The 26,956-nt window shown below is 37.1% G+C and overlaps 1 pseudogene; it reads left to right on the top strand.

Annotated features, from left to right (window-relative positions):
• Nucleotides 1-25,017, top strand: part of LOC116277557 (mitochondrial intermediate peptidase-like) — a 54,635-nt pseudogene extending 29,618 nt beyond the window's left edge.
• The last annotated feature ends 1,939 nt before the right edge of the window (nucleotides 25,018-26,956 follow it).

The raw sequence follows: 26,956 nt of genomic DNA, 5'->3' as shown, positions 1-26,956 counted from the left end.
CCATATGGTCCTTATGTATACTTTTAGACAGAATTTAATTATTAATTAAATATCTTTAATTAAAATTTTATATTAATTATAATTTAGTTTATATAAACTCTTCATATTGTTTATTTCTATTTCATCTTAATCAATTTTAGTAATTTTTCTGTCTTCCAATAAATTGGTTCATTTTACATAATTTGTCAAAATTAATTCCATTAAAATGTTTACAGTACTTTCTTATTATACTATTACTATCTGTAACATCTACAGACATATCCCTTCCTTCATTCCTGATATTTGGTGGTTTGTGACTTTGTCCTTTGTTCATGATCAGGAGTTCATCAATTTTACTAATATTTAGGAAAAAGCTTTTGGTTTCATTGGTTTTCTCTATTCATGTCCTTTTCCTATTTCATTAAATTCTACTCTTAGTTCTATCATTTTCTTTCTTCTACTTACGTTACGTTTGATATACACTATTTTTTCTACTTTCTCGTGTTGGAAATACTGACGTTAGACCTTTCTACGCTAGTGAAATATAAACATTGAAAATTGCAAAATTTCCTCTAAGCTCTGCTTGAGCTGTATCTCATGATTTTGATCTTTTGCGTTATTGGTATTCAATTTTAGTTCAAATTATTTTCTAATTACACTTGTGTCTTGTTCTTTGGCCACAGTCTATTTAGGAGTGCATTCTTTTTTCTCTGCTTCCAGTTTTACTGAGTTACAATTGACGTATAGCACTGTGTAAGTTTAAGGTGCACAGCATAATGATTTGACTGACATACATCCTGAAATGATTATCACAGTTAGTTTAGTGAACATCCATCATCATACACAGATGTAAAATGAAAGAAGGAAAGCAAATTTTCTCTTGTAATGAGAACTTGTAGGACTTACTATCATAGTAACTTTATATGTAGTATACAGCAGTGTTAATTACATTAATCACACTTTACACTACATTCCTAGTACTTATTTATCTTATAACTGGAACACTGGAAAACATACTGTTTGTGATTTAAATCTTCTTGCATTTATGAAGCTGTGTTATTGCCCGGAGTGTGATCTTTTGTGTGTGTGAATGTTTTCTATGCGTCCGAAAAGGATGTGCATTCTGATGTTACTGGGGGGATAAACATCAGTTACTACTAGTATTGTTCAAAGCTTCTACAAGCTTTGTAAGTTTCACTTTAGTCATACTATCAAATGCTAGGAAGAGTGTTAAATGTTCACATCTAACTTTGGATTTGTCCATTTTTTTCCTTCAATTCTTGTTGTTTCAAATGTTTTAAAGTTTAGTTATTAGGTGCATATATACATATTTAGAATAGTTCTGTGATCAGAATGAACTGAGCCTTTATTATCAGGAAATATCTGTTTATATCCCCGGCAATACTACTTGTTTAAAGACCATTTTTTCCTGAAATTAATATAGGAACTGTCATTTTTATGATTTTTCTCATGAAACTACTTATTCCGTTATTTTACTTCTAACATTTAACATTTTTACGTTTAACTTTTAGCTCTGTATCATTATATTTGGAGTGAGTTCCTTGTAGACAACATATGTCTTGTGTCTTTATCCTGTCTGATAGTCCCTGCTATGTCTTTTGAGTGTTTAGTACGTTTACATGTAATAAAGTTATCAGTGCAATGTTATAGACTTTAAATCTTGCTATTTGTTTTTTTAAAGCATTAAACTCTAAAACTTCCAATTTTTTTTTGTCTCCTCTAATCTCTTTTTCCTCTTTGCTGAATTTTTAGTTGAACTGAGTTTATAATCAATTTTTCATCTCTCTTTCCTACTGGCATATTGGTTATAACCTTCGTTTGAAGTTTTTATTCATTACTCAGCGGCGCCGGGTGGTAACGATGGCCTTGAGATGGCAGTGTGGTTTGCAGATTAACTTTTACTGCAACGCAGGCAAACCCACTAATTTACATATTGTCTGTGTGGTTTCCTAAGGAGTCTTTTGTGCTTGAGTAGTTGAGTAGATAAGACAGAAAGTGAGTGGCCTGCAAGCCTAAAACACTTACTACCTAGCCCTGTAACGGGTTTCAATGTGCATCGTTAATTTGTCATCCTCTACCTCCTGTAACATGTCAGTTCAGGTACAATGTAACAGGCTTTCGCCTGCACACACCTCACCCTGTTCCTACTGCTGTTTTGTCAAATATCTTCTTTCTATGTGTGTTAAAATATTATGGTGTATTTTCATTGAAATTATTTTTCTTTTAACAGCAAGTATTTCTTTAAGGAATTTTTTTTTAATGAGGAAAACAATCTTTTTATTGTATCCAAATGCATGTTACTCCCAGCATTCTTCATGTATTTCTGCAGATCCGAATTTCCACTGGGTATTGCTTTCTTTTCCCTTAGCAAAATTCTTGCTTAATTTCTTGTAGTTCAGATCTACTGCTGACTCTTTCTCTAAACTTTTGTTTGAATCCCAGTGTCTTTATTTCACCTCTAATTCTGAAGGCTATGTTCTGTCAGTATGGAATGTTGAGGTAACAAATCTTTTTTCAGCACTTTAAAAATATTGTCCCATTGTATTTTGACTTGTTTTGCTTCTTGTAGAAAGATTGTGGTATTCTTATATTTCTTTCTCTATGAATTGTAGTCTTTATTCCCTGCCTATTTTTTCGGTTGTTTTTACACAATTTGATTATGATGTGCCATGGTCTGTTTTTCTTTGTTTTCATCTGTTTTGTGGTCATTGACTTGTAGTTTTCTAATTTTCATCCAATTTGATAAAAATTGCTAATATTTCTTAAAATATTTTTTCTAACACTCCACTCAATTATATGAGCAATGTGACTCACATTGCTCGTATAATTTACTGCCTAATATGAGGTTATTGAGAACTTAATTCTTTCAGTCTTTCTTGCTCTTTGTAATTCAGTATGGATATTTTCCATGGAAACATCATCAGGCTCAAATATCTTCTTTTCTTACTCAGTGTCTAATCTGCCATTAACTCCATCAAGTACATTTTTCTTTTGAGAGACTGTATTTTTCATCAGTCATAGGATTTTTTTGAAATGTTCTATTTGCCTTTTCAATATGGTGGACCTTTGAACAACACAGGTTTGAATTCTTCAGGTCCACTTATACTCAGAGTGTTTTCAGTTGTAAAGACTAAAGTTCTACATGCATGATGTGTGGTTGGTTGAATGCACAAATGTGAACCACAGAAACAGAGGAACCACAGAGATGTAGGCAGTGCATACACTGAGGGCAAACTGTAAGCTATCTGCGGCTTTTCAGCTCTAGAGGGTCAGTGCTCCTAACCCCCAAGTTGTTCAGGGTCAACTATATATTAATTTTTTTCTAGATCCTGGTGCATGTTTATTATACTAGTTCTTTTAGAACTATCCAATTCCATCAACTCCATCCTCTCTGCATCTGTTTCTATAAGCTTTTTTTTTTTTTTTTTGGTTATTGATTGCAAGTTTCACTTCCTTTCCTGCCTGTAATTTTGATCAAATGCTGAACACTGTGATTATAACATTGTTGTGTGCTTGGATTTTGTTGTATTCTGTTAAAGAGTATTGGATTTGTTTCAGCAAGAAGTTAATTAACTTACAAATCAATTCAGGATTTTTAACCTTTTTTAAAATCTTTGTTAAAGCAGATTTAAAGTAGCCTTTGTATTCTAGGGCTAGTCGAGCCCTCCTACGCAGAGATGGGCTATCTGGACCCCTAGTGTACAGCCTGGGTATTTCACGATGTCTCTCCTCTAGTTTGTCGGACTCAGCAGTCTCAGGCTGGGAAGCTCTTGGAATTGTTTAGCTTACAGATCCTCAGAAGTCCTTTCCCTGACCTGCTGCATTTCACCCAACATATGTGCAGATCATTCTTCAGTAGCAGATTCACAGGGAGTCTTCTGCAGATATCTGGGGACGTTTCTCAGATGAACGTCCTCCTTGCCTGTATTCCTCCCTGTCAGTTCCAGCCGACCCACCGTTCATAAACTCCAGCCTGTTGTGCTAACTTGTGCAATCCCAGCATGCTCTACTTGGTCCCGCCTGCCCACTCTACAGTCTAGAACACTTACAGAAAGGAAAAGCCAGGTGCATCCTAAATGTTACTTCATTTGATTCCATTTTATTTTGTAATTACAGTCTTACACTGCTTGTAATCTAATGCCTGAAAACTACTGTCTCATATACAGGGTCCAGCTTTTCAGTTCTTTATGATGAAAAGGCAGTAACATGGCCAGCAGTAGAAATTATAGTTCACCAATTATTCATCTCCATTATAAAAAAATGCTCTTATTTTTCTAATCTCTTGAGTAAAAACTAGGTTGATTTTAAACTTCCTGATTTTCTAATACATGTATTTATAAGATATAAATTTCCCTTTCGTCAATTCTTTTAGCTTAATCCCAAAATTCTATCATGTCGTATTTTTATTATCATATAGATTCAAAATAGTTTCTATTTCTCTTCTACTTCTAGACTCAAATTATTTTATGTTTGTTGTTTGCTTTCCACATACTTAGGCATTTGTCTAGTTAAGTTTTCAATATTGATTTCTACTTTAAATACTATGAAACCAGAGGAAATACTTGAATGATTTCAATCTTTTCTAGTTATTTATGCATGCTTTGGAGCCCAAGATGTGGTCTATTTTTGTAAATGTTCCACAGACACTTGAAAAGGATCTATATTCTACAGTATTCAATGTGCATTCTAAAAATATCAACTGTGTCAAATTTATTAAGAATCACTGCAAATCTCCCATATTTTAACTGATTTTTTTTTGGTCATCTTGTCAACTCAGTAACTAAAACAGGTGTTTAAAAAGCTTCACACAGGATTATGAATCTGTCTACTCTTCCTTTCACTTGGTCAAGAATTACTTCATATTTTTTACATGTATCATTAAGTGTATACAATTGAGGATTGCTGTTTTACTGTATTGATTCATCATTTAAAATTTTGTATTGTATTTTTCATACCCACAAAATTTTAGTGAGTGAAAAAAGCCAATGTCAAATGTTATCATTTGTATAATTTTATTTATAGACTTTCATGAACTAACAAAGGTTTAGAAATGGAGTACCGATTATTGGTTACTAGTGAAGGTGTGGGGAGGGATGGAAGTGGATGTCGGTTAAAGGGGAACGTGAGGGACTCTGGTTGTGACACTGCACTGCAGTTTTGCAAGATGTCACCGTTGGGGGAGATGAGTGAAGCATATCTGAGATCTCTCTGTATTATTTCTTACAAGTGCATGCAAACCTATAATTATGTCAAAATAAAAACTTTAATTAAAAAATCCCTCCTAACATTTTAAAATAATAACAGTGCCCTCCATATTTTAGAAAATTCTATGTTTATATATTTTATTTGCCATTTGTTTCATCAAGAAGAATTTTTTTAATTATGTAGTTTATACTTACGTTGATTTTTTTGAAGACGGCAATTCATAGTTCTTCCTTTTTGTGGCTTTTTATATTTAAGAATAGGAATTATTCCAGAACAAAAATAGAAATATCCTTCTACTCCCTAGCTCTTAAGTCTGTTGCTGGATTAGAATTCAGCATGCTGTGAATCGAAAGTAATACATGTGATTACTAGAGACTGGCAGTTGGTCATAGGGAAGAGCAATTTGTTGATGTTTAACTGCCATTTGGGTAGCTAATAACTTCTGATTTTGAAGTGGAAGTTAGCCTTTGTCATATACAATATATCTTTACGTTACTTCTTACAGTCTCTCTAATGCAAAAACTAACTGGGTGGCACTTAGGCACTAAAGGAAGGAAAGTAAATAATTGCTTTGCCGTGTCTCTGTCTTGAGGTTGTGCACATAGTGCTGTTGAGATGTGAGAAATATTTTCAGTACATTGTAAGTACAAATGCATTATGGGATATGTTTTTTTCCCCAGTCTTTGACTTGCATCTTCATTTCTTAAAAGTATTTTCAATAGAACAAAAGTTCCTAATTTTGATGAGGCCCTTATGAATACTTCTTATATAAATCCAGTTTATATCTTACCAGAGACATCTTTGCCTAACCTAAAATTGCTAAGATTTCCCCTTATGTTGCCTTTAAAGGCTTTACAGTTTTAATGCCTACGTTCAGATATATGACCTACTTGAATTCATTTTTGTATATGGTGTGAGGTTGGTTGGTTGTCTGTATGGGGAAATTCAAGTATGCCACCTCCTGCTGAAAAGTTTCTTCTTTCCCCAGTGAATTTGCATTTGCAGCTATTTATAAATGAGATATTTCTGGACTTTCTGTTCAGTTCCATTTACCTGTAAATTTCTTTCTTATCATTTTGCCAGTACTGCACTGTGCTGATGACTGCAGTTTTATAGTATGCTGGAAATTGAGTGATGTAAGCGCTTGGCTTTATTTTCCAATTTAAAGTGGTTTTGTTTATTCTATTGTATCTATCTATCTATCTATCTACCTATCTACCTACCTATCATCTATCTACCTACCTACCTATCTATATCTTCTACCACAACTTCATTATTTGACAAATGAGGAAAAAGAGACACAAATGTTACAAATAAGCTAGATTTTTCTTCCTCTAATTGAGAGTTTTCCTCCCTTGTTTTCTTCTAATTTTTCTCCTTCTCTCACAGCAGATTTTAACTATTATTTACACAACACTCTAATGTTATTTTTCTTAAATAATGTCTTAGATTATTGATTTTTCTCTCTGCATTTTGTGTGTGTGATCAGGAAGTAACCATTCCTCAGTTTTCCTAAGAATGCCTTTTGGGGACAGAAGCCGAGTGAGAGATGATGACTCTGGCATGTCAAACAGTGGAAATCACTAGGGTTTATCAATGCAAACCTGCTTTTATAATTTCATTCAGATTGAAATGTTCTTATCTGCATCTACATAATTCTGTAATTTTCCACACAGATCTAATTGCAACCCCAGATACGATCTGATCAAAAATCGATTTATATTTAGCCTGAAGAAACAAAACATTCAGACTATGTAAATCACAGGAGTGCTAGTATACTGTATGTTTTAGGAGTGATTTTGGTCAATGACAATTATAAATTCAAATTTCCATGAATAAACTTAAGTGTCAGGCTATGAATAACACAGCATCAAATTTCTGTTCTAAGGAAACAAATGCTCCCCCTGCTAGAACATTCTTTCGCTTAAAGACCCTATCATATCCCCATTTTAGGTTTTTCCCCCAAGAGATTCATACCGTAAATGTTAAGAACTTCGATGGAATGAACAATTGTCTAGAAAAATATGGGGAAAGAGAAATGTAATATCACTTACTCATTAAGTAAGTTGCATTAATAGTTAAAATTATTCAACAAGATAATTCAAAATATAAACTTGTCCTCAGATGTTTTATGGGTCAATTCTGCCAAACCTTTAAAGGATAGAAATAAGTAGAAGAAAGAGGATAGGTAAAATATTAAATTTATGAAATTATTATCTTGACATCAAAGTCAGGCAAGAAAGGTACTAAAAATATATTTAAAGGGCAATTTCCCTTATCAGTGTTGGTGGAGATATCCTAAACAATATGTTAGTAAACCAAATACAACAAAATTATACGGGAAAAAAAAACTTGGAGCACTTGAAACACACACACACATGCACTGATTCTCTGAAACACTAGTAGTGGAAATGTGTGGTAAAAACACTTTTGAAAAATATGTCCAAGAAAATTTATAGCAACAGTATTAAAAATTAAATTGCCAAAATGTTAAACAAACAGAATATATGAATGATAATTGTAGTGTATTCAAATAATAGACTATATGACAGTGGAAAAATAATGAACTTAAATCTATGAATACACATGTGACTCCCAAAGGAAAAGAGTGAAACAAAGGACACAGAAGGGTACATGCTGCATAACTCACTTTACAAAATGTGCAAAGGCAGGTAAAACTGAACTGCATTTGGAAAAGGATAGTGGCTCCCTTGTGGAGGTGATGCCGGAGGTGGGTCTCACGGAGGCACCTGAAGTGCTGGCCACTTTCCATCTCTTGATCTGGTCACACAGGTGGGCAGGTTCATGGAGCGATACGTGTAGGATACGCACAGTTAACAGTGTGTATGTCATAGGTTGTACTTCAACAAAAACCCTTAAAGAAAATATAAAGAAAAGAGAAACAAATGAGGAAGAAAATATAAACAAGTATATAGAACAAATGACAGGCGGGGAGAAAATGTGCTATATTCACGTACCCAGATTATGTTATTAAAAACAAAGCAAAAAAAAGAATCCTGCAAACTAGCAAAAAAAAGAAAAAGCCCTCTCACATTAAATAGAAAATGGACAGTTTACAAAAAAAGGCATTGCATAGACAAACAGAACCTGACAGTTTGTGGATAAATTTACTCAGTCCACTAGAAATCAGAAAAACGCAAATTTAAAAAGGACACATCCACTAGATTATTAAAACTAAGCGCAGACTAAGTCTGGCAGCAGCACATGGCCAGAGAGTAAATCGGCGTTGCTTTGAGGAAAAATTTAGCAATACCTTATAAAACGGCAAATGTATGTGCCCCTTGGCCCAGCAATTCCATTTCTATATCTAGAGATATGCTCAGAATAATATTCAAGAGAATATTTATAAGGATATTTGCTGCAGCATTATTCAAATCAGAAAAGAAATCGGAGACATATTAAGTGTCAGTTTGGAAATCTGTAGATAAAACACATTTTTCCCAAGTGCAATTTGATACAGCAATAAAAGAATTTTAATAGATTGATTTGAAAAATTTTGGGTTCATTTCCAAAATTATTTGTGAAAAAGGTAAAAGCCAAATGAAATTCATAACACACTCGTGTAATTTTTTTACATGTTAAAGTAAATTTAAACAGACACGTAAAACCACACAGAATGAAATTACCTATTTTTGTAGATATCCATCAATATGAAAATATATTTGAGGAATATCTGAAAGACAAACACTGAAAGTCTGGCCAGCTGCATGTGGAGGCATGTGCATGTGGATAGGAGGTTAGAGGACAGAACTGGGGGATCAGATCAGGGAAAACCTGCCACAGTAGGATTAAACAAGAAAGCAGTGGCGTTGGAGACTTCCCATCCCTCAAGGTGGAGGTGTACCCCCTTCCTCCCAGGACCTCCCTTCTCCAACTAAAAAAGCTTTAGTTTTTACCTTGAAATCAGCACAACACAAGCATATGGACACCCTGACAGGGAGAAAGAAGAAAGCAGACCACTTACGGAATCTGGGGACTTTTCTTGTTGGATTTCTGACTGAATCTTCCTGGATTTTCTTACAACTCCCGTATGTCCCACACAGGGTTTTGCAATAGTCCCCAACATCAAACCATCCAAAAGGCATAGACAGAATTCCAAAAAGAGTCTGTCTCCCCTGTCCCCAGCCCTGCCAACCCCCACCCTGACAACATAAAATCATTTTGGCAATACTCACTGAATTCCAGTCTTTGCCAGTGGAAAACCTGCATTACCTCCTCTGAGGCTTCATTCAGCCAAGTGAGTTGATCTTCCGTCTGCAGTGAGGCAGCGCGAGCCAGGGCCCCATCTTCCCGGGGGCTGGTGGCAGTTTCCACGGGAAGCTAACACACACACCCTTGAGGCTTTCGCCTGCACATAATAGAGGACTGACCCACTGGAAAATAAGGTAAAATAGGGTCCTGGGTCTCCTAGTAAAATACACAAAATGCCCAGGATAGAATAAAACTAACCACTCTTCATACCATGAACCAAAAACTCCCAGGAGGAATATGAAAAGACAACTGAGGCCAAACTCCACCGTCAGCAGGTGTTTGGAATCCTCGGACAAGGGCTCTAGTGTGGTCAGCAAAAAATGGTTCAACAAGCAACTGTGGATTCTTCCGGAAAAATGGAAAATTTTCGTAATGAAATAGAAGTTTAAGAAAAAGAACCCAATGAAAATTACAGAGTTGAAAAATACAGAAACCAAAATAAAACTCTCAATTTGCTCAGTAGCAGGGCAGATATGCCGGATGTTAGGATCTGTGAAACTGACAATAGATCAATAGAACTTGGCCGATTTGAAAAGAGAAAAAAAAATGAGAACTTTAAGGAACAGAGTTGTAGGGGACACTGGGGTAATGATAAAAGCGCTAGTATTTGTGTCATCAGAGCCACTGAAGGAGAGGCGAGGGAAAGTGGAACTGAAATGTATTTGAAGAAATAACGGTTAAAAACTTCCCAAAGTTGATGAAAACAAAACTTAATCTAAACTCACACTTTACACAAAAATTAACTTAAAATGGATCACAGATCTATGTAGAAACTATAAAACTAAACATTTTTACAAAAAAAATGTTAAAAGAAGATATTCGGGATATAGATTTAGGCAAAAGGTCTTATATTTGGCACCAAACTCTACTGAGAGAAAAATTGTTAAGTTTTATCTTATTAGATTAAAAACTGAAAGCCCACGTGAAAGTAAGGAACAGGCAGGTAACAGACTGAGAGCAAACATTTGCAAACCGAATATCCAACAAAGCACATGTATCTAGAATACAGAAAGAACTTCCAAACTGCAGCCAAAAAAAAAAAAAATCAATTAGAAAATAGTCAAAAGCCATGCTGAGACATGTCACCAGGGAGGACAGACAGACATCACAATACACACCAGTAACACTGACGTGAAAAGGAGCAACAGCAGATGCTGCCAAGGGTGAGGAGGTGCTGGATGAGGAGCACACACTCACGGACGTGGTTAGAGAGAGAAGAATGCTGTAGTCACTGTGGAAAATCACTCGGCACTTCCATGAAAAACTAAACTAACCATATGACCTAGCAGTGGTACTCATGAGCATTTATCCCAGAAGAGTGAACACTTATGCTCACACAGAAACCTGTACCCAAGTGTTCACAGCAGTTTTATTCAGAATGGCTCCAAACGAGAACCCCCAAACCAGAACCAGCCTTCAGTGGATAAATGGTTAAACAAATGTGGTACCTCCAGTCCATGCAATTCTGCTAACACGTTCCATGGAGATGGGTGTGGCTATAAAAGACCAAGATGAAGGATGCTTTTGGTGAGGGAATTGTTCTGTTCCTTGACTGTATCAAAGCCAATATCCTAGCTGTGATGTTGCACCGTAGTTTTACAAGGTGCTACCACTGGGGAAACTGAACACAGGGTATATGGGCTCTACCAGTATTATTTCTTCAAAGTCCATGTGAATCAACAATTTTCTAAAAAAAAAAAAATAGTTCAAATAAAATCTGTGGCTTTATGTTCACAACCATGATCACCTGAGGTTTAAGGTCAATTAATTCTATGCCCTCAAGGTTTAAAAAAGGAATCATGGGTAGGGCAGGACCCCTTTTTCATTTGCACTAACTCCACTTAACATATTGGAAACATAAAGTAATCACTCAGTCTTCCATTTTATAACTTAAGGTCAATATCTTTCTCCCAATGGAAACAAAAAGAAAATAATAAGAAAACAAGGGCTGCATCAGTCCTCACGTCAAAGCTTGATTTTCTTGTAAGCTGCCAGGATTTGTTTTCCAGACTTAGATTCCCCATGTGGACCCCCTACTTGGGCCCCCGCCTAGCCAAAGCCCCCTGCCTCAGTGGGAAGGTTATTTTCCCATTTGGATTTGCAAAGCCAATATCAAGACCAGCGCTGAGACTGAAACAGCACAAGCCTTATCCAATGGCCAGAGAATGGAGAGGTGGGAACTGAGTTTGCAAACCACCTTGTCCTGGTGGGAGAGGGGATGAAGGCAAGATTTTAAAGGCAAGGCTAATGGGTGGCATATGAATTGGTTTTCAGGGAAAAGGTAGGTTCTTCCTGGAACTGGGTGCCACCTCTTTTCTGCCCTTGTGTGGTCATTGGCATCCGGGTTGGAACCAGGTCAGACCATCATGGCGTAGATAGGAAGGTGGAGATCTTACTATTACAACAAGATGATAATGAGCTGTAAGCCAACCATCATCCCACTTTTGGAGCTGAACCAGCTTGCACCAGTTTCCTCGTGGTTAGACTCTCTCTTTTGTTCCTGTGATGTACACACAGCTAGAGGATATGGTTAGTTTCTGTTTTCTGCAAGCTTACCCAGAGAGAGGGGCAGGCTTCTGGAGTGACAGCCTCGGTAACACTTCTTTAGGGCAGGGACACTGGTTTTTTCATCTTTATATTTCCACTTCAACTCAAACTCCAGTTCCAAGTGGAATGCGAGTAAAAATATATTGAATGTGAAACAAAGATCAGAGGAGTTGATATACTGTAAATTATTAATGTAACAGCCACAGAATGCATAATATGCAACAGCCATTAGTTTACTCTTTGCAGAAAAATCTACATGGGACTTAAATCAAAATGATAATAAAAATGTGTTAATTTAAAATGAAAATTAGTAACTACAGTGTCTTAAATATAAGAAAATCAGATTTTCTTTCAGAAGGTTGTAGGTTTTTAGTCTGTACTTCATCCACAGGCTTCAATGACTCACTAATCTTCTGAAAAATATTCTGTGAATATATATATAATTTCATATTTTTCTGGAAGATGTTTAATAGTTTTTGTTACATAATACAGGTCTTCATGCTGCCCCCAAATTGAGAATTACTGTGGAGAAAGACATATCGAAACCTATAATATTTCAGAGTTTTCTTTGAGTGTGAAATGGAGCAAGAATTCGTTGTAAATATGATGTAATGCCCTTGCACAGTATCGTAGTCCAAGGCTTGCGAAGTTTGCTGTTCCTGTGATAAGGCAAGCACTGATTAATGCGCGTGTCCCAGGGCTTCTCTACCTGCTTTGCCTTGCAGCTGTTTTCCCTCCCTTTCTTGAATTTCCTCTGCTTCCTGCACCTGCTCCACCAGACTCCCTGGGGGCTACTGGGCTGAGACTTGGCAGGAAATGGAGATAGGAGAAATCTGATGGGGACTTAGATAGGAGGCCAGGAGATTTTTCTTCAGTGCATTTAAAAAAGGGGCATCAGGCCGCACGGTGCGACACACATGTTGTTACTGATTTCTCTTCTGAGGGGAGAGACTCCTTCACTGTCACTTCTGAAGCAGGAAGGAAAGGCTACAGGTTTGTTCCTGTTTAAACCATAATCACTAGGAAGTACAGACAGTGCCTCAACTTACAGTGAGCCTTAGAGCAGCACAGTGAACGGTGAAATATTCACAAAATTTCTAAGCAGTTGTCTCTTTCACTAAAGATTTTACATGTGAATACACGGAACACTGTATACACGCATGTTCACACCCATAGTGTCATCAGTAATAATATGCCTGATGCCAAGTATGAAGGGAATATGTATGTGGCAAGTGCATGAATATAATTACACACTTACGGTGTATGTTAACCATACCAGACAGTATGCAATTTTGGTAGTAATTTTAAAATAAAATTATGTATAAAGTGTTTGTAGTATTATTTATTATGTATAAATTGTATATACATATAAATGTAATATATTTTAAGATAAGCCATAGCAGTGGTAAAAAAATGAAAAGAACTTGTCAGTGAGTTGGAATGGCATTTGGAATATACACAACCTAAGCTGGTACATTAAACAGAGGGAAGACCAGGGTAAATGAAGACGTAGGAAGGTTCTAGACTCCAGATATGCCCACCTCCACACACTGTCCAGATTGCAGTCTTTACATTCCCTCTAGGAGAGTTTCCACAATGGTGCCGCTGTCAAAGCCCCCTGACTACTCTGATTTTCAAGGAAGCATACAAAGAAAGTTAAGTATATATTATGTTATTCAACTTTTTTTTTTTACCAAAATAGTGTGGTACTTTTCTTCTTAAAACCTAGTCTTCACTCCAAGCTGGAGACCAGTTTTTCCAAGTTCATTTCTGCTGTGGTCCTCATCAAAGTGGGTTGCTATGGCAACCTGTGCAGCACCTAATTTAATTGGTTGGAAACTTTTTATTAGCTCATCATCTGTATCTCCTGAAGATCTATATCTATATATACATATATAGTTGATATTCCAGGTCACAAGTATAATTAACACAGTGTTACCTGCTATTTTCATTTTTTCCAGTTATTGGCACAGTGTTTTTCTTTCTCAGTGTCCCTCGTTTTATCTTAACTGCCTCCTCATTTTTCTACTTGGAGGCACTATGTTTTTCTATGGCGAGGTATACGAGAAGTCCTTGGAAAAAATTATTTTTTCTACCATTCACAGATTTTCTTTTTCTTTTTTTGTCTTTTTTTTTTTTCTGGGGCATTGGTATGGACAGGGGGACTTTTAAGGAGGTACAGCAAACAGACACATTAACTGCCACCTGTAGATGGTGTGGGCGCTGCTATGTGGTGAAGTAGTGAATCAGAGTAGCTAAATTAAGTGTCCTGTAATTTGCTCTTCCAGGCAATCCCCCGATGACTCACCCTGTTCTCAGGGTTGCGGTTACAGTTTCCGACAGATTAATGGTGGCCATGCCTTTGCCACCTGGGCTACTCTTTGAAGCCCTTTATTTCCATTGCCTTGTTCAAAACATTTTCTTGCCTACATCTCTCATGCTTCGAAAAATTAAGTAAACAAATCTTTTGATAATTTAAGGCTTTTGAAAGCTCTTATTTTAAAAGATGTGCAAACAATAACTTAAAGAACAGGAAAAATGACTACTTTCCTCTTTTTGTGTCTAATATGGAAGTACAAGCCACTTCTTTATATATATATATATATTTTTTTTATTGAAGTATAGTCAGTTTGCAATGTTGTATCCATTTCTGCTGTACATTATAATGCTTCGGTCATACATGAATGTACATATATTCATTTTTGTATTTTTCACCATAAGTTACTACAAGATATTGAACATAGTTCCCTGTGCTATACAGTATGAACTTGTTGTTTATCTATTTTGTATATATTAGTCAATATCTGCAGATCTCAGACTCCTAATTTATCCCTTCCCATCCCCTTCCCACCAGTAACCATGTTTGTTTTCTATGTCTGTGAGTCTGTTTCTGTTTTGTACATAAATTTGTCTTTTTGTTTTTTAGATTCCACATACAAGAGATAGCATGTGGCATTTTTCTTTCTCATTCTGGCTTACTTCACTTCGAATGACATTCTCTAGGTCCATCCATGTTGCTGCAAATGGCATTATTTTATTCTTTTTATGCCTGAGTAGTATTCCATTGTATGAATATACCACAACTAATGAGGAAAGGAATAGAATTGGGCTACTAGAATCATTTTAATCAAAGCCTAAATTTGGTAACAAAGACAAGATTGGGACAATTACATATTATTGTTATTAATTATACATTTAATGTCTGCTTATGATAAAATAGTAAATAATATACAAGATCCAAATGTGCAGTTAATAATGTACTTTTTTCTTCAATGTTAAATCTTTCTTATGTAAGCTACATGGAATTTTATAAACACATGCATAAAATAGATATTTAATATAAATTTTTGTATTTTGAATATTGTAATATAACCTGCCTATCCTCTGTATAATGTATCTTTATATAGTTTCACAATATCTGTTTTACATTGTATCCTAATTTGAAAAAGAAATTTGTATCAAGAGATATCTAGGTAGTTCCCAGTGCCTTTACTATTGATGAACACACTAGCAGATGGCTTTGTACGTGTACACACCGTTTCGCAATGTGTGAAGGTAATACTCAATTCTGAAGAGAGACTGTGAGCTGACATTTTTATTTACGGTGAAATGTTAATATCAACTGGTCATAACCATTTACTCTACCTATAGGAAAACGTCTCATCTCACTGTCTCTCTAAGTCATCAAACAGTACAGTTACATTACATCCAGTGAGATGCTTTCACCATAAGAAGCCCAAAGTAGCGTATACCCTTTGTGGCAGATAAGAGTGATGAAGACACTCCCTTTAACTTGGGAACGTACACTTATGGAGCAGAAAAGTGGTGGTTTCTCTATTAAAATACTCTCAGTTTGCATAAGAAAAGCAGAGTTCTGATATCAATTTATTACATACAACAACACTATATACAAGGTTGTTTTTTTTTTAATTATGACTAGTTTTTGGAGCAGTTGAAGGTTTGCAGCAACACTGAAGGGAGGATGCTGCAGTTTCCCATATACTCCCTTCCCCTGCACGTGCAGAAGCTGCTCATATCAGCACCCTTCTCCAGAGCCGTACACTCGGTACAGCTGGTCAACCTACACTGACACATCGTGATCGCCCCAAATCCATGGTTCTCGTTACTGTTACTGCTCACTTTTTATTCTCTTTACTGTTCACGTTTGGTGGTGTACATTCTGTGGGTTGGAACAAATGTTTAATGTATCCATCATTATGGTGGCTTTAAAAAAGTAGGCAAACACTAAAATGTCTAAAACAGAAGCATTTTAAAGCAATGAATTAGAAACAATAAATCCTTAGGGTCTGTTTTATTGGTAAAATCATTTTAACTAGGTTCTGTGTATATTTCTAATATAATTCAATTTACTTATTAATTTATCTTCTATTTTCTTATTAGGCAAGAAAATAAGTAATCAAACATCAGGCTTTTGGGAGACTCACTTGAAGGAAGGAAGAAGGAAGGAAGGGAGGAAGGAAGAAGGATGGGAGGAAGGAAGGGAGGAAGAAGGAAACAGCAGGAAGATGGCTCTGTGCTGAGTCCTTGCTCTCTGGTGCAAAGTCAGTGATCTGTCTGACAGCGTTTCTCTGACAGACGTCACGTGTCCTTGCTGATCATACGCACTTTTCCCAGCACTCTCAGTGACCCGGCCCTTGAACCCTCCTGACATTGTCCTCCAACTATGGAACCTCAGCTGTGGCTCATTCTAGATAATTGTGCAAAGACCTACAGGACGTGGGAAGAATCACAGCATTTCCTCAGCAGATTCCTGCATTACAGCGTAGGTTGGCCCCTCAGAACTTCTCAAGATCTTTGCAAGGGAGGTTGCTGAGTTTCACTTTTTCTTAAAAAGCACGGTCATTTAGTTCTTTAGATTGGGTTAGTCCATTTCAGGACATTTCAAATGAACCTTCCAAGGCTACCAAAGTGGATCTCTGACAGATTCTAAACAGATAATTGGGTGCTTCATCCATGATTTTATTTTATTGTTTAGCGTTATTAAAATTTCTGACCTACAGTCGTTCAAACCAAGGTATAAAACAAGGAGCTCTCTTAGTCTTATCTCTCCATGTAACTGAGAGCCCCAGATAACTGGAGGCCCAGATTTCAGCCCAAACGTCCAAGTTTTATTTCCCTTTCCTGTTTACAGGCTCCTGCTCAATCCATCATTGGCTGTTCCAACACTTCACTTTAAGTCTCCAACACAGAATGTATTTTATATTCAAAATGCTGAGGAGAAAGCAGGAAAAGGTTTAATCATAGACAGTCTGAGTCCCTCGTGACAGCATTGACATTTTGAAATGAGAGCTCTTCAGACTTTATTAAAATGCTAATGGCAATGACTATTGAGAAGGTCGGCCGTGAATTGCACTCATACCAATTCAGAGGTCCTTGGTGTCAACCTCCCAGGTTGGAGAAGTCAGGGAGGAAACAGGCCATCTGTTGTCAGTAGTCTGGCTTCCGTATTCTCTTGTGCGGAACGTGGCCCTCGGGTTGGCAGACGCAGAGCACGGTTTGACTTCTCCTGACTCGGCCTGCCGGGAGAGCCACGGGATGGCTGTGTGCCCAGTGGCTCTGCAGTAACTTGACTGCTTGAAGACTTTCCCTCCAGCTGTGAGGTGGAACAGTGGTTATAGAGGAAACTGAAAGATGTTTTTATAAATGATTTTCTCAATTTCTGTCATTCTGTTATCAAAAGACGTATCAGCAGTGTGTCACTTGCTCAATGTGCAAAGTAAGAAAACATCTAGGAAGTGGTGGAAACGTGGTGAAGCATCGAGCATAAGGTTCCCTGCAGCAGGCACATTAGGCTGCTGTGGTTTTATCTAAAGTGTGAGTCTGTGAGCAACATGCAAACGCCAGAGCATCCAGGACGGTCAGACAGCCTCGTAGATTGCAGCTCAGATTCATGCTCCTCACAGCAGAGCTTCTCAAGCTGACCTTGATGAAGAAACAGGGTTATTTTTAATTTCAAACCCTTCATGGAATAGTAAATCAGCAATTAGTAATTGCTAACAGACTCATTACTAACAGTAGTAAAAATTACTAGCTTAAGTCTATTCAGTGATTAGTAAATTTTTAATTAGTAATTAGTTAATGTGCTATAAGTGAATTGCTAGGAAAAAATACATGAAAAATAATATATAAAATAAAGTCCTAAATTTTTATTAGATCAATGGACACAAATCGCTTGGGTCAAACTGATATAAAGGTTTCTGATTGCTTCCTCTCAGTTTCTGAATTCATCTCCTTGTGGACCTGTAAGAAAAGTCTGTAGGTCGGAGCAGGACACGGAGCGCACTTTGCGTGGCACGACATCAGATCTCATTATCGCTAAGAGGCATCAGTGCTTTTCAACAGGGCCCTGGCGAAGTACAGAGAAGACTAGCCCCAGATTTCGTGTTAGGTGGAAGACCATGTTTGTATGTGAAAACGTACTATTCACAAAAACTAAGAGTCCCTAATGTTTCACTCTAATACCTGCATAGTAGCCACTGTTCTGCGAGGAATGTCACTTCATAAACTTACTCAATTATATTACAGGTAACAGTTTTTTCAGCTTTATTGAGGTATGATTATCAAATGAAACGATAAGCAAGGTAGAGTCTACAGCAGAATTATCTGCTGTACGTGTACACAGGGAAAGGATCCTCCCTTCGTCAAGTTAACGCATCCATCCACCTCACTTACTTGTGTGTGTGTGAGAGAGCATACTGTGTCAGCAAAGTTCAGCCCTACGATACAGTGTCATCAACTGTACTTACCAAGTTATGCACTAGATCCTTATGCACTTAAAACTGAAGTCCTGTGTCCTTTTACCAAACTACCCCTTTTCCCTCCATCCCCAACCACTGACAACTCTTTCTACACTCTGTTTCTGAGCTTTACCCTAGACTCCACATGGAAGTGCTCCATGCAGTATGTGTCTTTTTCCTGTCTAACTTATTTCACTTAGCATAATGTCCTCAAAGTGTATCCATGTTTTTACATATTCATATGCAAAAGAAAAAAATTGAACCTGTATTTTATAGCACTCACAAAAATTTACTTGAAATGGAATAAAAAAGTAAATGTAAGATCTGAAACCATAAAACTCCAAAAAGAAGACAGGGAGAACCTCACTGATGCTGGTCTTGGCAATGATTTTGGGGATTTGACACCAAAAGCATTAGCAAGAAAAGCAAAAGTGAACAAGTGGGACTATATCAAACTAAAAAACTTCTACATAGAAAAAGAAAGTCAACAGAATGACAAACCACAGAGTGAGAAAAAATATTTGCAAACCATATATTAAGCAAGGGTTTAAAATCCAAAATATATGAGAAACCCATACAACTCAATAGCAAAAGAAAAAAATCTGATTAAAGAATGGACAGAGGACCTGAATAGACATTTTTCCAAAGAGGACGTACATCAGGTACATGAAGAGGTGCTCAACATCACTAACCACCAGGGAAATTCAAGTAAAGCCACGATCAGGTGCTATTACTTCCCCTGTTAGAATGGCTGTTGTCAAAAGGCCAAGAGACAAAAAAGTGTTGACCAGGATGTGGAGAGACAGGAACCCCTGTGCACTGTTGGTGGTACAGTCACAGTGGAAAACTGTGTCTAAGAGGTGGAAGTAAGGGTGGGCCATTCCCTCCGGCAATCCCCGTGAAGCAATTGAGGAACTTGTACTTCTGAAATCTGTAACATTAGGCACTGCTGTTTTCAAATGGGGGGCTTTACCAACGTTGCTAAGTCTGAAGTGCTTCTTATGTAGCTGCTTTGGGGTGCCCATGCCAGTAGGCGGCAGGCAGAAAAAGGAATTACTGTACTCCAGGGTACTTCACCATGATGGAGTTCCTGCTGCACAGCAGGGACACAGGAGAATGTTCCTATGACATGAACAGGAAATTACAGCTACTATGTTTCTGCAGGCAGAACAGCCATGGGGTTAGACCACCAGGGAAGCTGGGAGGCTCCATTAGACAAGCAGCCTCAGGCAGCAGGAACCCCAAGGATGAAAGGTACACAGGATAGAAGGTAAAGGAGGACAGGTGCGAGTGTCACTTCTGGTCTCAGGACCACCTCACTAGTAGGGACTGAGCTTCTTCCACTCATCCAACTATTGGTTTTAATTGTCACGTGTTACACCTTGGAGAATCAGTGAGAGGACAGTGTCCTTTGCACGGGGCTCCAGTGTATCTGGTGGAGCACGGGGTGAGTTGAAGCAGACACTGTCAGTCAGCGTCCTGCCCCCTCCTTCCACCTTTACCTCCACCTGTCCAAGGCTGCTTACTCTGTCACGTGTCATTCACCACAGGATATTTATCTGGCTGCAGAGTGACGCATGGAAACTGCACAGAGCAACCTGAAATTGCCAACAGTGTAATGCTTTCTGGAGCATTGCCAAAGACAGGCAGGGCCTTGGTGACTAAGTCTGTGGGTTTCTCATCCTTTGGGTGAGGCTACTGCAAGCATGTTGCACACAGTCTCCCCGCACTGACCAGAGTGCCTGAGGCCCAGGGGCCAGGTGTGGCAGCTGTCTCCCCTCTCTCTCCGGCCTTGATTCCCACTGCATTCCCCGTGCTCCCGGCATGACCTCCTGAATACGTTTCCTGCACCCTAATTCTTACAGCCTATCCCTAAGTGGCCCCAGACTAAGGAAAATCTATCAGAGACTCCTTAAGTCTGTGATTAGAGCTGAAAAAGATTTTTTTCTTGCAGTTTCTCCTTTTTTCACATCCTATTTGTGGTAGGAACGGGAGGACAGTGCATTCCATTCTGTTTGCGCATTGTGATCTTGCACATAAGCACCTTTGGGCAATCATGCAAGTGACTACTCGGATATAAGTTATTTAAGCACAAAATTAGCCTTCATACAGACATCATGAAAGCTTTGTTTATAAAACTATGTTTTAAAATTTATTTTAAGCTATCCATGCTTATATGATTTAAGATATTAAAAACTAGCAGCCTGTAGCTACCCAAAACCTGAGCTCTCAACAGTCTCTCTCTCTATATATTATATATATAGCTCTGGTATCTTTCTACTTGCCTCAATATGGTAAGCTTTTTTCAGTTTACCCATGGTCAAATTGTATTGATTTCTAATCAAAGTCATAGTAAATAACTTAGGAGGTCTCCTTGAGAGTCGCTGTCAATTTGTGATAAATCACTGCTTACTGACAATTTTGATAGCATTATTACTTTTCTTAATAGTTCTGCTGCAGGTTTATTTTTTCATTAATGTTATCTGCTTAGAATCAGTTTGCTGATTTCTTCAATTTCCACTTTAACTATTTCACTATATGATTTCAAAGATTTTTTTTTAAAGTAGCAAAGCTTGAAATTTTAGATTCTAATCAGTATTTAGTTGACAAAATATAATTTGTTTCATTTAAGCAATGCCAGGACTGGACACACAAGACACAAAGTTCTCCTTTCAGAAGTGAGTACTGTGAAGCGTTCAGAACAGGACCTAGACACTGTGCCATAGCTGGCCCAGCCACATCTGCAGAATAAATTGCCCCTCCAGAGGCAGCACATCAGGGTGAGGGAGAGCAGATGGTGAGGGTCGGCGGTAACTAACGGGTCTGTCACCACACCTGTCAGAATTCTGAGCTTGAAAAACGCAAGTCGGCACCACACAGTAAAAGACAAATGAGTGTGAGAATGCTTGTCTCTGCTGCAGCTAGTCAGACCCTGGAGAATCCCCAGATCAGATAATGGAAAATATCACGAAGAAGGAAACAAGGACTTTACTTTTAGGAACCAACATGGAATGCACGCTGGTGGCAGGAGTGGGCAGAAGCCGCTAACACAAAGAAAAGGCGAGGCTGGACTCCACAGCTCAATGAAATAAGGCTGTTGGGTTCCTCCATGAGCTGGAGGGTGAACCCAGATCTCAGGGATAAGAAGCAGTTGCAGGTGAGAGACCTGTATGGACTGCAAGTGATTCAGAAACTTCGGTAAGAGACTGATTGCCATGTGGCTGTTACAACGCAGGCATTTTGACGGTAAATCCAGGATATCTCCCCGACATGATGCCTCTCTGTGCTCAGTATTGCTCAGCATCTGTGAGAAACTTGTCATCAACTATTTATTTCTTATATGTTTCATTTCCTCAGGAGACAGCAGGCAAGGGAGGTTATGTGGAGAAAGAAAGCACTGAAGTAGCCTGTGAAACATGGGGGTTTTTAGCAAGTATTTTCCATGACAAATATTGATCTTGGGAAAAGCTGATTTCTAAAAACATTTTTATGGATCTATATTTGCTTCAATTAAAATGCACAAAAGATAAAAGTACACCATGATTAATTTTCGCAAAGCAGCCCGTTCCCACTAAAATAACTGCCGAGCAAATAAAAGATCTGAATATTACTAGTGCCCTAGAGTTGCCCTCTGACTCATTTCCCTTTCTCTCTGTCCCAAAGGTAACAAGTATTCTGATATCAAACGCCATCAACTGATTTTGCCTGTTTGTTTTGTAATATAGAGAAATGGAGCTAAATGGTACATATTCCTTTCTGCTGATTTCTTTTTTTATAAGATGAACTATTTAATTTTTAATTTACATATATGTACTATTCCTTGTTTCTAAGAACGGTTTAGAGCTTTAGCTTTTTAAACCTAAATAGTTATCAAAGGAATAAAGCCAAGCACAAAATAAGAATCAACAGAATGCAGTGATCCAATCATTATGGACAGTCAGATCTGCTTACACATATTCAAGAGATCAGCCATCTAAGTTATGAATAATAAGTAGTTCATTTGTGTCTTTTTGTTTTTTTAGATTCTACATATGAGTGAGATGATACGGCATTTTTCTTTCTCTTTCTGGCTTACTTCACGTAGAATGACAATCTCTAGGTCCATCCATGTTGCTGCAAATGGCATTAGTTTATTATTTTTTATGACTGAGTAGTATTCTATTGTATAAATATACCACAGCTTCCTTAATCCACTGGACAAAAGTATCCAGTGGATAAAGGAAGATGTGGTGATTTCTTTTGCTCAGCATGATGCATGTCAGATTCATCTTTGTGTTCAGCAGTAGTTTGCTCATTTTCATGGCTCTGTAGTGTCTCATCATCCACTTAAATTATTCAAATAATGTTGCTATATACATCCTTGCCCATGTGTATTGGATCAAATATGTATGCATATCCATTGGATCCATGCCTAAGAGAAAATTGTAAAGTGTTCTTTCTAGTCTGCACATAACTGAATGAAAAAGCAAAGTAAAACATTTCCCCAAAATGTGAGTGTTAATTTGCACTTCTACTCATGTGAAAAATTTACAACTGCTCCACCACACCATGCGACATTGTAAGTAATTTTAATGTGTACCTACTCTGGAAGTAATAGAATCTATTGGAATAATTTTCATTTGTCTGATTACTCATGAGACTGAGAAAAAAAAGATCATCTTTTATAAAGCAGCTCTTCAGCGTCTTTGTCGATGTTTATACTGAGAAGTCTGTTCTTTCTTATTGATCTGTCACCAAACTTAACTGAAGGGCCAGGTCTGGCCAGCTGCCTCACTTTGTGTGTGTATGTGTGTGTGTCCATGTGTGTGTGTCCACTAAGCTAAAAATAGTTTTTACATTTTTAAATAGTTATATTTTAAATAGCTGAATAAGAACCTATATAATATCCAGATGTAACTTGGCCCCAAAGCATACAATATTTGCTATCTTGCCTATAAAAAAGTTTGCCAGTCCTGAATCTGAAAGATGGTATTATCCTGAAACTAAATTTTATTTTTTCCATATAGTTGTCCAATTGACCTAGCAAAATTTAGTGAAAGGACTATCATTTCCGTACTGCTTTGCACTGTCATGCTGTCAAAAATAAAATCTAGTCTCTATATATGTGCAGCTGTGTTTTTGAATTCTCTATTAAGTTCCACACTTTGTCTATATTTGTGCCAATATCACACTGTACTAACTGATGTCATTATAACAAATTAAAACATCTGGTAAAATAGTTCCTCAACTTCTAAATTTTTCTTCAAGTTTCTTTAGGTTGAATTGGTCCTTTTAATTTTCATAGCAAAAATTCATAATTAGTTTATAAATTTTTACAAATCCTGCTAGAATTTCAATTGGGATCATACTGAATCCATTAGTCAATTTGAGGAGTATTGGTACTTCTACAATATTGAAACATTCAATTTAGGTACATGATACACTGCGTTATTTGGAATTGTATTAATTTTCTCACTTTTTAAAAATTTTATGTTTTTGTTATGTTTTTCCCAACATAGTTCATATTTGATGCCTCTGTAAGTGATTTTTTAACATTCCTTTTCTAACGGTTTTCTAGTGGAGAATAGAAATATATTTATTTTGGGGTATAGATCTTCGTTTCAGTAAACTTGCTAAATCCATTCATTACATTTAATGTTTTATGTGTAGAGGCTTTTTACACTTCTACATATATAATTTCATTATCTGTGGAAATGACAGTATTAAATCTTCCTTTTCATTCTATTTTTTTTAATCTTTTCATTGCACTGGTGATTAGCTAAAGTAAAGTACTGACTGGAAATGGCAGTGTCTCTTCTCATCTGAATACTGAACTCAGACGTGAAACTTTTCATTTTTCAGTATTAAATGTGCCATTTACTTTATTTTTTGTGGATGACCTCTACTAAACCTAGGAAATTTCCTTCATCCATTCTCACACAGTTCGAATGATCAGTGAAAGTTGGGTTGAGATTTGTTCTCAAATCCACGGGGCACTAAGACACCACTCAGCACCCCTTTGTGCAGCTTTCAGAGGAGGGAGGGGGAGGCAGCACAGGTGTGTGGTGATGGCATAGCAGCCCGTTCTTGAGTCTCACGTGCAGCTTCCGGTGCCCCAGTTACATCCCTTGGGGCCCACGCCGTCAACAGAGCGGCCCTGAGTGGGCGTCAGCCGTCTCAGCTCAGGAAATACATCGGATCTGCAGTTTCTTCGGCTTTCATTCGTAACTATACCGAGCTGCACGCAGCTGTGTGACTTGTTTCCATTTTCTGTGCAGCCGCACCGAATCATTAACAGGTCACTCAGTAAACTATCCCAGTCAGCACATAGCGACTGCATCAGGATGCTCAGTTAACTTCGATCAACACATTTTTCTTTTTTTTTTTAACTGAAGTATAGTTGAGTTAAAATACTGTGTAAGCTTCAGGTGTACAGCAAAACTTGTTTTTCAGATTATTTCCCGTTATAGATTATTACAAGATAATGAATATAGCTCCCTGTGCTGTACAGTAAATCCTTGTTGCTGATCTATTTTGTGTAGAGTAGTTTGTATCTGTTGATCCCGTACTCCTAATCTACCCCTCCCCACCTCCCTTTCCCATCTGGTAAACGTAAGTTGGTTTTCTCTGTCTGTGAGTATGTTTCTGTTTTGCATATAGATTCATTTGTATTACTTTTTTAGATTCCACATATAAGTGATATCATATGGTATTTGTCTTTCTCTGTCTGAGTTACTTGACCTAGAATGATGATCTCCAAAATTCCATCCATATTGCTGCAAATGGCAATACTTCATTCTTATATGTGGCTGAGTGTGTTCCATTGTATAATGCACCACAACTTCTTTACCAGTTCACCTATTGATAGACATTTAGGTTGCTTCCATATCTTGGCTATTGTAAATAGTGCTGCTATGAATATTGAGGTGCATGTATCTTTTCAAATTAGAGTTTTCGTCTCTTCTGGATATATGCCCAGGATGGCTCACCTAATTTTTAAGTGCACTCCATATTAAGTCTGTTAGGTTTTTTTTTCCCTTAGAAATTGGTTGGTTTCACCTAATTTTTGAGATTTACTTGGCAAAACTGATTTCCTATTTTTCATTATTTTAATTCAACTGTGTCTATAATTTTGTGGCAACATTTTATTCCCAAACGTGTTTATTAGTTCTTGTCCCATATGCACTGCATTGTGTTTTTATTTTGGAATCAATGCTTTGAACCTCAATTTGTGGTCTCATGCATTTGAAATAGCACACCTGTCTTTCTACTTCATCAGCATCAAACATAGACGAGCCTTCAATAAATTATGTTTGATGATTATGTCACTAAGGAGAATAGCTTTCCCTGCTTTATGTGACTTAGGCTATTGATTGAGTGTGTACTTTTGAATATAAATTTCTTTGTCCTGTCAGCACAATTTCAGAAATATTGATCATCGAGTCAGAGGTGAATTTACAAAGCCCTTTGAGATATTTGATTGCTATAGTCAAATTATTCACAAAACATCATTTTTAATGTTATTATTTTTGAGTAGTTCAGCATTTTCAGAAATATTAATTAGACATAAGAAATCAAATACAATATTGATTACAGTTTTTTTTTTTAATCACTGATCACAGTGATTTATTCTTAACCTTCCTAAAACCTTTGATGTCTTGGAGTTTATTTAGAAAGTTCTAGAATTCTAGTATCATGATAATTTCTGGAAATTAAGTGTTACTCTACTCTGAACAGATTATAATATGTCATTAATATATCTAATTCCATTTTTTAAAGATACATGTGTTCAGTTTAAGTTCTACCGTAACAAATAAATACTTGACAGACTGTGTGTGTTCAGTCTGAGGACAGGAGAGGAACTGTCTCTTTATGTGTCTGGAGGGTTAATGAGTGAGTGTAATAGACAAGAGCTTGTTTTTATTATTATTATTCTTTCCACTGTTTTTGAAAGCCAATATAGAACCAATCTTACTATAGTTACAGATCATCTTCAACAGAATTTCCTCATAGTGCTTTCCAACAGGGATGTAGACCTTCTTGGATATTATATTCAATCTATATGTGTGTTTAATTAATGATGTGCTTGACAGCTCTGTGCCAGAATGTTGCTTACTAAGTAGAATCATGAACCCAAACAGCACGGCGTTCAGACTGCATCCTTCCGGTTGCTAGGAAGGTAGCCCAAGACCATG

Source organism: Vicugna pacos, chromosome 11, assembly GCF_048564905.1.
Source record: "Vicugna pacos chromosome 11, VicPac4, whole genome shotgun sequence".
In the NCBI taxonomy this organism is placed as follows: Eukaryota; Metazoa; Chordata; class Mammalia; order Artiodactyla; family Camelidae; genus Vicugna; species Vicugna pacos.
Note: the sequence above shows the minus strand (reverse complement) of the source record. Positions and strands in the feature narration are given on the sequence as shown.